Genomic DNA, 15,444 nt, shown 5'->3' on the forward strand with positions numbered 1-15,444 from the left:
GTTTTGGAGGAAACATGAAAAGAGTTACAAGCAAATGGAAACCACACTTCATGGTCTCTGGCTGTCTCCTTAAGATTATAACAGAACTTAAAGGGACACGGTCAAGCTAAAAACCACATTTCCATCGAAAGTCTTTTTCCTACTGTTGCTTTACTACCCCAAAGATCATTATAATTAAAAGAGATTAGAAGGAAAATGTTCTTTTTCTCTTCCCCCTTTACCCCCTAAAGCTGCTGTTTGTGTATTTGACAGCACTTTGTGTGTCATCAGTTTCACTGTTTTGTTGAGGGCCAGTTGCACTTCTGGTCTCATGTTCTAGCCTGATGATATCAATCTTGTGCACAGGTGGTGGTGGGGGCGGTGGCGAAATCATAACACGCACACTCATCCGCAGTGCATGCAAGAGGGGGTTCACCAGTGCCATCAGACAGTACCTGCAGACAATCGTGCACAAGGAGGGAGGGAATGGGCCTGAGCATATTTAACGTTGCCACTTTCAGGCCCACTCCAAAGACTTCTAAAATAAGCAGAGATGCAAAGATACCCCTCTTTTTTTTTTTTTTAAGGAATTTTTCTAAAAAATGCCAGGAAATATTGTAGGACGGATGCTGTACCTGAGACTTGCTTTTAAAAATTTAGTCCCTTTTACAACATCAGCTTGGCAGTGTCCCTTTAATAAAGCCTGTATCTGCTTTGCTGTCACCATATGTTTTTTTCTGCCTCCCCCCACCCCCACACAGACACACCACATAGTCCTGCTGTGACTATTTACATTAAACACACACACAAAATCCACCCTCTGCACCTTCATTCAACCCCCTCCCACATTCATGCCTTATCAGGGATAGGAGAACATCAAGGGTATGGGGGAAACGCACAACTTTTAAACAAATACAAATAAAATCAGAGTCCACAATTTTAGGGTCTGGTTGCAACTTTTCTGCATGCTAGGATAGTCTTCAGATTTTAAGCTTTCAGTTAAGAGAGAAAAATCTAAGAGCCTAATTCTCTTCTTACATAGGTTTTTATTTCCTTTATTTCAATGGAGTGACTCTGATTTACACCAGAATAAATTGCAGGAGATTCAAGCCCTAATTTTCTGCTTTACTGTTACAAAGATGCATCAAAGAACATAGTTTGTGTGTGGCTTCAAAGCTAAAATTAGATCTCATTCATACATTAAATGAGAAATCCCCATGCCACTTCCAAAAAAAGACCGTCACATTTTATTACCCTTTTGAGATGTATGGGTTGTAACTCCACAAATAAGTCTATGAACCGGAAACCATAGCAGTCGTGCTCTAGGAAGCCTTAAGGGGAAATGAACTGTGACTATATTTCTTTTTAAATGGCATGGTGATTTTTCACCTGTTATAAATGTAATCCTAATTCAGTTGGTAGTTTTACATAGTTTTACATACTTTTACATAGTTGACTGTCAAAATTCCTGCTAACTGTATATTTAAAATACAATGTTTTGTACCTTTCATGAAGCTTTAGGACCTGATTTTTCAGACACCCCCAATTTATACTGGTGCCACTCCACTGCTTTTGATGGAATTATTACTGTGTGAATGAGGTGAGAGCAGAAATCAGGCCTGTACTGTCTTGCAGACGCTTCCAAACCAACCAAATATTACAGTTAACCTATCTTTGACCATGATAAATATTATTAATATTTATTATCACCAACCCTGTTTCATGCACTATTGGGATTCCAAATTATGAGTTTAACGGAGAGCCCAATAACCCCTTAATTCAGTATTTTTCATTTAGACAGTACAGTGCAGCCAACATGACTGTTCCCTCATCACTCACCACTTTTATTTTTTAATATGTTTGGTGCTTACGAAAAGTGTCTTCCAGATAGCTCTGGAGCTTGCACCCTCCTCTGTTTATCAGTGCCTGATAGGTACTAGCATTACACGTTGCTGACCTGACTCAAACATGGGAGACCCACTTCTAGTCCCAGGCTCCTCCACAGAGTTTACTCTGTGGGTTTGCAGTCAAGACTGACAGGAAGGGGCCAATTAGTAAGATCTTTTTTTGAGGTAGACACCTCCTCACTAGGAACTGCGCTGAGACCACCAACTCATTGCACTAAAGCCATTGAGCAGCTATCTGATGGTAACAACTGTCCAGCAGTCCTAAGCTACTCCCTAACTGATCCAGTAGGGTGAAAGTCTTTCTCACATTACCAGTCCCCCAAACCAATCAGAACCTCAGACTGGTTTTTTTTTTTTTTTCTAATTATAGGTAGTAATGGTCATCTGTTCCTGGATTGACATCCTATCTCAGGATGTGCCTTTTGCTTCTTTTCCCTTACTGGCCACAAAACCACAAAGGCCAAATCATAACAACATAGGATGCTACAAGAGATTTATATGAATTTGTTCAGGCCTGGAAAATAGAGTAAAGTGTGTAGAAGCAATTGTTAAAAGTAACATTAAAAAGCACAGGGCAGGACCCATGGTGTTTAACTTACTGTTCTAATATTTGACTTGTACTGTGTATGCTACCAGCTTACAGAGGAAAAAATTAACTTCATGGCACATCCTGTGCTATGGACAGCAGTTTTGCTTTCCAGATAGTAAATGTAATAGAACCAGGGGGAGTCAAACTCATTGGATAGAGCCACCCATGGCGTTCCATTGTACTGCACTTTGCCTCTGTCCAGCCTAAATACCATGGGTAGCATACTGGGCTGAGTTAAAGGCCATAATGAGGCCAGCTAATAAATAGCTCTTGTCCAGTCTCTCACTTTTGAGATGTTGATATTTTCAATGCTTCTAGCTGGTTTCAATTCATGTTGCTCAACTTTAAATGGAAACAAATTATGTTGCTGAAAGACCTTTTATAATCTGTATGATTCTTAACTTTGTATTGGGCGACTGTGTGTCTGTGATGGGGTAGTCTGCCCTTTAAGGGCAGAAGTGCCTGCTGGTCGGTCCTCCTTGTTGCATGACATGACCCTTTAAGAGTTGGGGATACAAAAAGCCTGAGGAGATAGGGGGAGAGAGACACTGGGTCCCAGGAAAAAGTAGCATTTAGAAAGAATCTCGTTACCGGGACCTGAAGTGGGGCAGGCTGACTCTCTCACTCAGCCAATAAGGAATAAGCTGGGAGAAGGGGCCAATATAATTGTTGCTTCCTCGTAGCATGGTGGATGACTGCAGTCAATGAAAGGAGTCCAAAGGTTTCTGCAGTGCCTTGAGTTAGCAGGGACTAGACAAGCCCTAAAGAGGGTATTTTTGAGTTAAGCATCACAAGTGCCTGAAGAAAAGTTATTGGCTTCCTTAGATGGGAAACTGAGGTAGGGGGTATGTGCTGTGCCACACTAACTCAGCAGGGAATGCTACAGGGCAGGCATGCCCTACAGCAATGTTGTCCTGAGATTTTGTGTATTTCTTTCTCACTACACTGAATTTTTTCTATTACACTGGAATCTACAATGTGACAAGTCTGTTTGATCTGGTACTGTGTATTTGTATTTTCTCCTGTGCTGTGTGGTATGTCACTTGTAAAAATTGTTAGTTGACATTTGATGGCTTTATTTGTTCTTGAAATTTAAAGAGACGTTGTCACCTCAAAACTGAAATGATTTCAGAAATGAAGCTGGAGGTACAAATGGGTTTTGGATATTACACCTGCTGCTGCGTGCCCTGGCTAATTTTGATTTTTACAGTTGCCTTTTCCTACTATTTGAAATGTTTTTGTCTTTTGTGTTGTTGAGGAAAGCAGAGGAAATTGACTAAGAAATTGGAAGAATGGGTTCTGGACAAGCTTGTGTTTTTGGCCTTGGAGGCCTAGTACAGCACCCCTATGAAGTGTCTGGTCTCTACTGCCTAATGAGAGAGAAACCATGTAAAATCATTCAACAGATCACTAAAAACAAGACATTGGGATTGCTCATGTGATTAAAGTTATGCACATGCTTAAGTAATTTGCTTGATTGGTAACTATTTCCTAATAACTGCTAGACGCTGATGCTAAATGCTGTTACTAACATCACAGTTGCTGTGTTGTAATAATTTCGATCTCATCATGACTTGCTGCTCATTTTCAGATGGTTACAGTGAATGAATCAATACATCTATCATTTATTATCATTCACATCTCTTTCATCAATTTCTCTTGCATTTTACTGATGACAGCAGCTTCTGTTCTATTCTGGTTAGGTTCTTATAGCCCTGCAGATTCTGGTGTAGAACCAAATGACAACAAAATGGGTTAGTGAGACAGTACATTTTTGCATTTATTTGTCCTACAAATGAACTTAAATACACATTTCTATTTTAATGTAATGTTTATTTGACAGAGCTGATCACTGTTTTTTCTGCTTAAATTAGCTTCAACAAAAATATTCACTTAAATGTGATATTTTCTTTTTCTCGCCAACAGGCAGATCCAAGGAATGAAAAGTCAATTACATAATCCCTGTTAGACTGCTGCCCTTTATTCTGGATTACTAACATGTTTGCTAACTCCTCTAAATTCCATGCAAAATAGATAAGCAAACAGATCATTTTAAGCCAATCTAGCTGTCCATGAGTGAAGTAACTGAACAAATAGCATGTGTATGGAGTGGCAAGTACCATTGCTTTATCTCCTGCTCAACATAATCAGTTGCAGGATCCAGGACACAAATGTAACTGGATGTCTGAAAAGCATTCAATGCAAGAGAGAGGTTTTAATGCAAAGGGTCTTAGTGAAATTAGCGTTTGAGGATAACTTCTTATGATGGGTTATCTGCTATTCATGCCAACTCTATATGCTATTTCTATGTGACTAGACGTTCTTTTTCCCTTTACACTCATGGGATTGCTCTGCTTTCCCTACTGTATTTTGATGGCTAGTTGATCTGGGGTTTGTTGGTGAATGAACACAATCATGTATCTGAATGGATGATTTGTTTTATTTATGATGACTAAGGACTGTAGCAGGCATCTCTTCTGGAGCGGTTAAAGATCACAGAGTCTTGTGCTACAGAAGTCAGGAGGAATTAATTGTAGCATCTTTTCTGTGGGTAGATAGATTTTAAAATCTCCATTAATAATATGGGCACTCACAGTCTGGTATTTAGATGTGTTCGTAACAATGCATCTTCTCAAAATAAGGCTCTAGTTTTAGTCTTCATGCGTGAAGCTTTGGATTGGCTGCAGTGGGAAACTGTATCAGTAACTGATAGCAGAATTTGGTTCTATGGCTCTAAAATGGTCAGACAAAATGGCAGCAGTAGCAATAAAGCCCATTCAATAAGTAGTAGAAGGGCGAGAGAAACCAAACCTATTATGGTCCTGGACATACGTGGGTGAATAAAAGGATCAACCCCCTCTTTTTTCTAGTCCTACGTCACCATGATTGCAATAGTATGGCCAAGAACAAACACTTGTTTGGTTTCGACAAGCATTTACACCAGAAACTTGATTGTAAGAGTTATGCTCATCCACTCAGGAAGAGAAACAATATCATGTGACTTGTGACCTATCACTACTAGTCAGCGTAGCTTGTATTCTAGATTCCCAGTAACACAACAGAGTGAAAGAAATTCATAAAAATATTGTCAGTCATAACAATATTGAAATTCATAACAATTTTGAATGTTTATAGAAAATAAATAGAAAAGGGCTACATTGGAACAGATAATTCATTATGAAGTTGCTTGGTTCTAACTTAAACTATGAGTGTGAATAGCAAAACAACTGAGACTAGTACCATACATTGAAATACTACAAATGTTAAAAAATAACTGTTCAAAGCACCACGGTGCCATTTATAACTAATCCTCACTTCACTATTGTAAGACAGGTAGTTATTACTATCCACATCTTAAAGGTGGAGAATGGGATTGGGAGAGATTCAGTGACTTGCCCAAGTTCGCACAGCAAGACAGTAGCAGAACTGGGACTCAGACCCAGCTGCTCATGGATCTTAGCCCTGTGTTCGGCCCAGGAGAAAAAGGACCTCATTTCCCAAACTGATTTTGTTTTCATTTGTTCAATCAGTCAATAGCTCACAAGTAAATTAAAATACAGTTTGTTGATACAGCTAATATGTAGTGTGAAATAGGAGGAAAGAACTAAATCAATTTAATCATAATATCCTCTTTTAAATGTTTGTAGCATTTGACTCACCTACACATGAATGGAAATACAATAATTCACTATTAATAAGTGATTGAATTGTCAATCTTCATTGCTGTTTAGTCATTCTAATAAATGAAATCGCAGGCTTTTCAATCCTAGTTTATAAACACATGCCTAATCCCATCTCTTTGCTTATTTAAAAATAAACTAAGTGTGCGCACATGCTTGTGCATGCAATATAATTTGAGCATCATCAGTGTTCTCTTTCTGTGTACAGAACATAGAACAGGGGTGGGCAAACTATGGCCCACAGGCCGGATCCGGCCCATCAAGGCTTTGGACCTGGCCTGTGGGATTGCCACCCCTGGGGTGCCGCAGACCCGTGCCGCTCCCAGAAGTGGCCGGCACCACGTCCCTGCGGCCCTTGGGGGAGGGCTCCGTGCACTGCACCTGCCTGTGGGTACTTCCCCCGAAGTTCCCATTGGCCGGGAACAGGGAACCGCGGCCAATGGGAGCTTTGGGGGAGGTACCCACAGGTGCATGGAACTCTCTGTTCCCCCCACCCCCAGGGGGCTGAGGGACATTGTACTGGCCACTTCCTGGAGCAACGTGGGTCCGCGGCCGGGGCCGGGGCCTGGGCAGGCAGGGAGCCTGCCCTGGCGTGCACCGCTGCCACCCCAGAGTCACTCCAGGTAAGTGGCGCCAGGCGGGAGCCCTCACCCCAACTCCCTGCCCTGAGCCCACTGCCTGCACCCCAACCCCTGCCGCACCCCGCACCCTTCCTGCACCCCACCCCACTGCCCTGAGTCCCTTGCCACACCCCACACCCCTCCTGCGCCCCAACCCCCTACCCTGAGCCCCCTCCCGCACTCTGCACCCTGCAGCCCTCCTCTGCCCAACCCCTTGCCCTGAGCCCCTTCCTATACACTGCAACCCCTCTCACACCCTGCACTCCATCCTGCACCCCAACCCCCTGCCCCAGCCCTACATTCATGGCCCTGCAAGCAATTTCCCCACCCAGATGTGGCCCTTGAGCCAAAAAATTTGCCCACCCCTGACACAGAACAAGACAAGGGTCACGGCCTTGAGGATCTAACAAGCTAAGCTTGTGTCTGTATTAGGAAAGTTGCACTGCTGTAATTAAATAGATTTAAACAGGAATCAGGCACTGTTATTCCTTACTTAGAGTGTCCACACATGCAGTTACTCAGTAGTACTCAGCTGTAGCTCACGAAAGCTTATGCTCAAATAAATTTGTTAGTCTCTAAGGTGCCACAAGTCCTCCTTTTCTTTTTTCAGTAATAGCTGTTCCTGAATTACTCCATGTGTAGACAAGTCCTAAGGGTGTTGCAGGCTGTGGTTCTAAGATATAGACCGAGTGCGGCTTTTGCTCTCAGCCCATCTCGTACAGAGAGTGCATGCCGAGGGTCTTAAATAGTCATCGGGCCAGAGAGAGTGAGAATGACTCTATAGCTCAGGGGTTAGGATATACAAGTTCCTGTCCCCCTGCTCCAATGAGCAGTTATTTATACATAGTGGAACAGCTTCAGCAGGAGGGGGAGAGAGAGCCTTGCTTCAGAATAGCCCATAACTCCCTCTCCACCACGCAGATCAACCCAGGATTTTTAAAAAGATGACAATAGCTACACTTCACCCAAGCAGTCAATACAAAAGAGAAAACAACCAGATTCATATCAGAATATTGGAACACACAAATAACCCTCTCACTGGAAAAAACAAAAAGGTCATTGTCAAGATCACTTGTTTTTTATAATGCAGTAAATCTACACAGTGTTTTACAAAACAAGGAAGACTACGTGTTAAGAGTTTACAGTCTAACAGAGAGAAGGTCCTGGGAGGTGAGGGACCCAAGTTCAACGGCTTTCTTCACATCAGGCGGAGGAGGGATTAACCCTGAGTCCCCCAAGTTCTGGGTGAGTGCTCTAACCACTGAGTGAAAAGTTATAACAGCAGCGTGGGTGGTACCTCCTCCTCTGGCTCCAGCTGGTTTAATGTGGATTTAAGCATGCTGTGAGCATGCCAACTACGTAGGCAGGAGAATGCCTAGCTTGAGGATCCCTCTGGGGCACAGGCATGAGATTAAGCCCCCAGGCTCTTGGCTGAGGCACCTGGGTGCATGCTCGCTTGGCAGAAACTTAGGGTCCATTTACTTTGCAAAAAACCCCACGTGGCAGAGCCTAGGGCAAGTGACTTGGGCTTGCGTTGCATGGGTATCTAGGTCCTTTTGTGGATACTGAAGTCCAGGTAAGATGGTTATAGATAACTTCATCATGCATGCAATGTACAGCATGGCAAATAGGTGGAAAGTGGGACTTTGTTTTTCCTTTAGTATAATATGTTTAACTAGGTCACCTAGACTAGACAGGTGAATGTTTGAAAGCCCTCCCACAGGAGCTGAAATTCACCTAGTGCAGAGAGCCAGAACAAGGTCCCTACCCCATTTCCTTGGGCCCACTTTGGCTGAGGAGAGTTTTAAGGGGCCCTGAGTATGGATTCCAGCATAGCTATTTTGGTAACAGCACTTTTTTTATAATGTCTACATTAGGAGGTCTAATAATACTGGTAGTGGTATAGTTAAACTGGCAAAACTTTCTAGTATTGCCTGAGCTGAGAAGGAGGCACAGGGGATCCCCAACAAGAAGCTTAAATGGAGTTTGCAGTGTGTTGGTTTTTTTAAAAAATATATAAACCCTTAAATGGGTATTTTAAAAACATATGTGAAAAATAAGTCAGACTGAGTGTCTCTCTCTCAGTAAACAAGCAGGGATGACCCCCGCTCACCCACAAAATTTTAGGACAATATCCTCAAAGTAAAGACTTTAAAAACGTAGCACTCTCAACGAAGGTGATGGTTATGGTTCACCTGCTACTGGTAGGGTTCACCCTCTCTGAACCATCACATCCCTTTGCTGCTTGGATTTCTTCCCCAGTTCTCTCGAATCTGTTGCCCTGCTTTGATTTTTCCCTGTTAGATTGTAACTTCAAGGAAGGAAACATGTCACCTTAATTATTTTCTAAAACACTGTGTAAGTTTATAGTGCTATAGAAACAAGGATGATCTGACAAAGACCTTTTATTTTTCCAGTGAGAGGGTATTTGTTGTTTTCCACCATTCTGTTGTCAATCTGGTTGTTTTCTCTTTGGTATCTATGAAGTCTAGATATTAGTGATATTGTCATCTTTATTTAATTCTGGGTTGATCTGATCGGGTGGACAGAGGGTTTTGTTCCCATAGCAACATTTTTCTATGACACTTGCAGGAAGAGGACGAGTTTCAAGTGTTTTCATTGTGCTTATATTGTACTTGAAAGACTTGTGGAGCTGGGCAGCCTCTCACACTGTGATGTCAAGCTACAAGCCTCTGATGGCCACTCTGTTTACACAGCCATCCATAGGCAGGGACACACCCTACTGAATTAATCTCCCAGCCACTCATGAGCCATCAATAGGGAGGCTTCAGCCAATTTCCCCCAGCTCTCCAGTCTTGCAACCCAGAACTGTACAATCTTGCCCTGGTCAGAAGCCTGGCCAGTGTAAGCTTGGTACTGTTTGCCACTTCTTCATAGGAAAGTGGACATGCACTAGCCTTTGTAACCTGAGCTGAGATTCCCTCAAGCACGTCAACCAAAACACACTGGTTTAATAAAATATAAAACAGATTTATTAACTACAGAAAGATAGATTTTAAGTGATTATAAGTAGCAGGCATATAGATCAGTTGGTTACCTAATAAAAATAGAAACACAGCCTAAATTCTAACTTAACAAGATTTTAATCAAGCGGTGTCTCACCCTAATAGATGGTACAAGCAGGTACGGTTCCTCAGTACACAGACTGGACCACTTTCCAGCCTCAGACCAAACTTCCCCAGTTCAAAGTTTTTTTCTTGCAGATGTTTTTCCAGGTGTTGAGATGGGGGGCAGGGGAGGGGTGAGTGAGGAGAGGCCAAATGATTGTCACTCTCTCTCTCATACTTTCTTCCAGTTGCTAGAAAGATCCTTGCTGTGATGTGGCTTAGTCCGCCCCCGTGGCGTGTGTGCGCCTTCTCCAAGAAGCCTCTTGCCTAGTGGATTGTGTGTTGATGGCCAGACAGTTGTTAATGGCTCAGTGATGGCTGCTCCTTTGTTGTAACTGAAAGACTGGTTGTGGGCGTTTCCAACCTCACAACATATTTCAGTAACATACACAGCAATACTTCACAACTTCACACACAATGATAGTGCATACAATCCAACAGGATATTAATGTTCAGCAGATCAAGACTTTTAAAGTTATACCTCACAATGCATATTTTGTACAGAAGTATCAATTATGACAGTGGTGAATATGGGTTACTCTGAGGTACAGAGTGTCACTCACACACACACACCCCTCCTTAGTTTACAGCAAACGCGTTAGTCATAGGGTCCTCTTTAGGATTTAACCATACGACTCCCAAGTGTTGCTAAACATTGTAGCGTTAGCCACATGTACTCTTGCGAAGTTCTGTGCGCCTCTTAACACTTTGTAGATCAGTCTGATGATCTCAAAAGTTAGCAAGTGTGCCTTCTCTGGGTTGCTAAGAAGCATCTTTTTGTATCAGTGCAGCATTGTTAACCCTTCTGCTTTTCCAACTCATTTTAACTAAATGCAGATATTAATGGTTTCTAGAGTGTAAGTTATCTTGGTATTTAGCCATCAATGCCACGAGGTGGTGCGCATCAGTTTCCCCTTCCGCCCAGCAGACCAGGTTTATTACAGTTTCTCTACTGTGCCAAGCTTCAAGCCTGTTTACAGTTATTACTTGAGAAGAAGCATTACCCTAAGGCAGGGGTCTCAAAGTCCTGGCCCGAGAACCTCCCTACTGCGGCCTGTGTAGGAGAGATGCAGACAGACACACTGCTGGCAATCTCAACTACAGAGGCCCCTCCCCCACAGCTCCCATTGGCTGGGGAAGAGAGACAGAGATATCATCACTAGTTGCCGGGCAGAGTCAACCATGGAGGCAGCATCACTTTTTTCCACAATGAATACAAGTCAAACTACTGACCACAACTATCTGATGCCCACCTTTGTGCAATCCTGAAGGTTTCAACTGCTCAGTCAAACATCCACAAACTGACAGAACTGAAGCGTTGCCAGGTGGCTGGCTAACTCTAAAAACTCTCTGGGAGGTGAAGAAGTTGTATGACAGTTTTATTATTTCTAAGAAATTTGAAATAAAAAATACAATATAAATGTTTTCTTTTCCGAACACCATCTTCAGTGACATTATTGGCCCGCTGGGAGGATTTGAGGACTGACACTGGTCCTAAAGTAAATTGAGTTTGAGACCCCTGCTCAAGGCTTCTTAACACAGGGTGTGTTCTTATTTACTACTCCTAGCATGTCCAAAATCTTTTCCCAAAAATTGTGTACATTGCACCTTTTCAGAGGATTTAACATCAGTACCAAATTCTTTGTCCTAAAGTTTACCGTTAGCATTAAATTTTTATCATGAGATTTATCAGTAACACCAAATCCTTCATCATAGGTAGATGTTTCCAAATATTTTTATCATACCACGTCTTCTGTTTAGACAATCTGGTTTGTTCAATACCCATTGTGTCTTCCAGCTCCTTCCTGAACCTTAGCATGTGTTCATTTACTCATTTTTCTTTCCTTTCAGTGTCCCCTTTTGTATGTGTCCTCAATCCAATCATATCGTTGGGACTTTGGCACTCCAGGGTCTGGTGCTGTAAGGATGTAAGGGGATTCTGCATATGGGCTTGCCCTCTGTGGAGCTGTCTCCCAAAACCCCGGGCTATGTACATGCAAAAAAATCCTCTCCCCTGATCACCATTCCCAGTACTAGTACCTTCCCCATCCCTTTTTCCTAGAGGGTTGTGATTTGTGCTCGCTGGGTAAAGAGTTTCTACTCTTTGGTCAGATGTACCTTTTCCCAGCAGCTCTGCCTCAGCTACTTTGTGTCTTACCAGCCTGGGGGAAGACCCCCTCCCTTCATTTGAATTCTCACAAACAACCACCACCTGGAAATTTCCTGGACTCAACCAACTCCTTGGCTATCACAGGCATGGGAGCTGCATCTTGACTTAAAGAGACAGTTACTTTTCACAAGCATGTCAGGACCAGTGTGTCCTGGAGAACTGGGACCTGGAATGGAGTACCCTCTGTCACTCTATTCTCTATCCCCAAAGACTCAGCTGTATGACTGATCCCCCTCGGGAGGTCAGTTACACAGTGCCCTGTCTGTACCAGTGTTCTAGGCTGCATGTCTGAATGCACAGGCACTGAATCAGCCACTCTGTCCTGGGCTTCCTCTCCCAAGTGACCAGTTAGGAAACATCCATGTGCTCCCACTAGTCCTTCCCCAGTTTCCTTTTCTGGGCCCCCCCTTTAAGACACATCTCTCTATGCTCTCTAAAGTGGGATCTATGCCTTGTTCAGCTGCAATGTGGTAGCAGCTAACAACCTAGACAGTTTTCTTAGTGATAGGCATCCTACCTCCTTCCTGAAGAGATGTTGCCTTCAGCTGTAGTGCAGTTGCTGGTCTCAATCTCCTCCACACCTGGAAGCATGCAGCTTCCCTCTACTGCACAGGAATCAAAGAGTCTTTCTCCCTTTTCTTCAGCAGTTCCTGAGTCTTTACACTTTTCCTCAGGGGTCCCAGCATAATATTCCTTCTTGCTATGGGCAAACACCTTAAAAGCCTGAGCCACATGGAAAAAATCATTTTCAATAAGCATGTCAACAGGAATATGGTCCACCACGCCCACTGTTAGAAACTGATGGGTTAGAAAGTATATTATGTGCATTTTGGCCAAAGGCACAAGAATCCTGACACCTCATACTAACAAAAACTCTGCCCTTTATCCTGGTAATATGTCACCTTCCTGAATTACATTCTGCTTAACCACAGAAATTTTTGCACCTGTGTCTTCCCATCCTAATTATTCCTTGCCATTAATCTTGACAACCTTTGTGTGCTCTATGTCTCGTTCTGCAGAGGCAAATCCCACAAAACCAGTATGATAAGTGCCAGGCACCTGTTAGGTTTCTGAGTTGAGGACAGCAGAATTAACATGCACTATTAGTTGCCTGCTTCCTCCCAGCACAGGGGATTTATTCTTCAGGTGATCAGTAGAATTACAAAAATAATGAGGAGTCCTTGTGGCACCTTAGAGACTAACAAATTTACTTGTGTATAAGCTTTTGTGGGCTAGAACCTACTTCATCAGGTGCATGGAGTGGAAAATACAGGAGTGGGTATAAATACATGAAAAGATTGATTTGCCTTACCAAGTGTGAAGCCAGTCTAACAAGACAATTCAATTGACAGCAAGATACCAAGGGAGGAAAAATAACTTTTGAAGTGGTAATGAGAATGGCCCATTTCAGACAGTTGACAAGATGGTGCGAGTAACAGTAGGGGGAAATTAGGTTCAGCTTTTGTAATGACCCACCCATTCCCAGTCTTTATTCAGGACTAATCTGATGGTGTCCAGTTTGCAAATTAGTTCCAGTTCTGCTGTTTCACATTGGAGTCTGTTTTTGAAGTTTTTTTGTTAAAGAATTGCCACTTTCAGGTCTGTTATTGAGTGACCAGGGAGATTGAAGTGTTCTCCCACTGGTTTTTGAATGTTATGATTCCTGATGTCAGATTTGTGTCCATTTATTCTTTTCACAAGAGATTGGGGTTGGGGATTAGAGGAATGGTTTTGCGGAGGTGAGTGCCCAGCGTCCCAGTGACCCTCCTTTTTTCCCACAGGTGAAACAGGGCCCCTGCTTCCTACAAGATTTAAACCCCTCTTTCTGTGGTTTACTCTCAACGGCTGCCTCAGTTTGCTCAAAGTAATCAGCTAGAGATGCCATCTCATCCACGGTTTTCATCTTTTTGTCCCATAGACACTGTTTCATGTCATCTTTACACATGCTTAGGAAATGCTCCTGAGCAACAAGGTCAAACATTTCTTCAAAGCTTGCAACCCCTTCTCCCCCCCCCCCCCCCCATTTTCCCATCAGATCTTTCATCCTGTTTACATATTCCCCATTAGTCATACCAGCATTTCTCTTAAGATGCCTAAATTTCACCCTATATGTTTCAGGGGTAATCTGAAATTGGTTTAAAACTGTTTCTTTGAACGTAGAGTAAGCTTAAGCATCCTGAACTAGAGTTTCATTTAATATATTCAGAGCTTTACTAGTTAACTTTGGAACCACAGTGGGGATATTTTTGTCTTCAGGATCACACGCATTGGTTCTGCTTTTCTAGTAAGTCCCTTTGGTGTGTTTTGTCCTCTCTCTCTTTCCTCAGGATCCTTGGTTTTCAGTTCTAGGGCATGCTGATGTGCCACTGCTTCTCTGACAGTCTTGGCTTCTTTCTCCTTTAAGTCTCACAGGTGAGCCTCAATCTCCAGCAGCTTTAGCTCCAAGATTTGCTGATGTTCTTTCTCTTTTTCTGCCACCTGCAGTCTGTACAGCTCTAACTTTGCAACTGCATCACTCTTGCCCATCTTTCTGCCTTTTCTGTTCCTACCTCCCTTTCCTGAAATAAGCAAACAAAAAATAAACTTGTAACCTTCAGTTTGACTGTTCTGAGCCACCACACTTAAAGTCTCACTTAAAATCTCTACACCAGTGTATGAAGTGGAAATCTCACTCAGAACAAGCTGTGCATTTCACCTTGCTCTCTGTGGTAGTGAATATGGGGGTTCCAGGGTGCTACTTTGAGATACAGAGTGTCACAGGTAAAGACCAGGGGAGAGAGTCTCAGCTGGCGAAAACTGTCATTACTCCACACAATGGAACTATGACAATTTCCATTAGCTGAGAATCTGCCCCAGGTGAGGCATCTCAGCTAATCAAAGCTTGGCTCTGGCCAACCAACAACGAGCTGTGTTGTTGCTTGCCACCTTTCACTATGGGCCCTCTCCACCCATGAAGCCCACGTTCTACCGTCATCCACCCCTGTTCCTGAAGTAGGGAGTAAGTGCTTAGTTCGTAGTCTTTTTCTTTTCTTTTTTTAAATACTCTTTAGAACTCAAGCGAGGCTAAGGGCACAATAGAGAAGGCACCTGTGTTTTAATGATCATTTCTGTAGAAACAACAGATGCCCAAAGGTCTGTGACCCACAGCCACTGCAGCTGTTTTCATTCCTCCTAATTATTCTGTTCCATCCTTTTACAAAAGTGTTAATTGAATTAGCCCTATCTGGAAAACCATCTGTAAAAGGGAGGCAAGCCCCTAAGTGACAGAATGTGCAGCAGAAGGGAAAGCGTGTGTGAGAACTCATGTCAGAACCAGTAATGTCAGCATATTCAGGGAGAGGTGAACATGTAGTCCAACAACGCTACTGCTG

This window comes from Caretta caretta, chromosome 1 (genome assembly GCF_965140235.1).
Source record: "Caretta caretta isolate rCarCar2 chromosome 1, rCarCar1.hap1, whole genome shotgun sequence".
Classification (NCBI taxonomy): Eukaryota; Metazoa; Chordata; order Testudines; family Cheloniidae; genus Caretta; species Caretta caretta.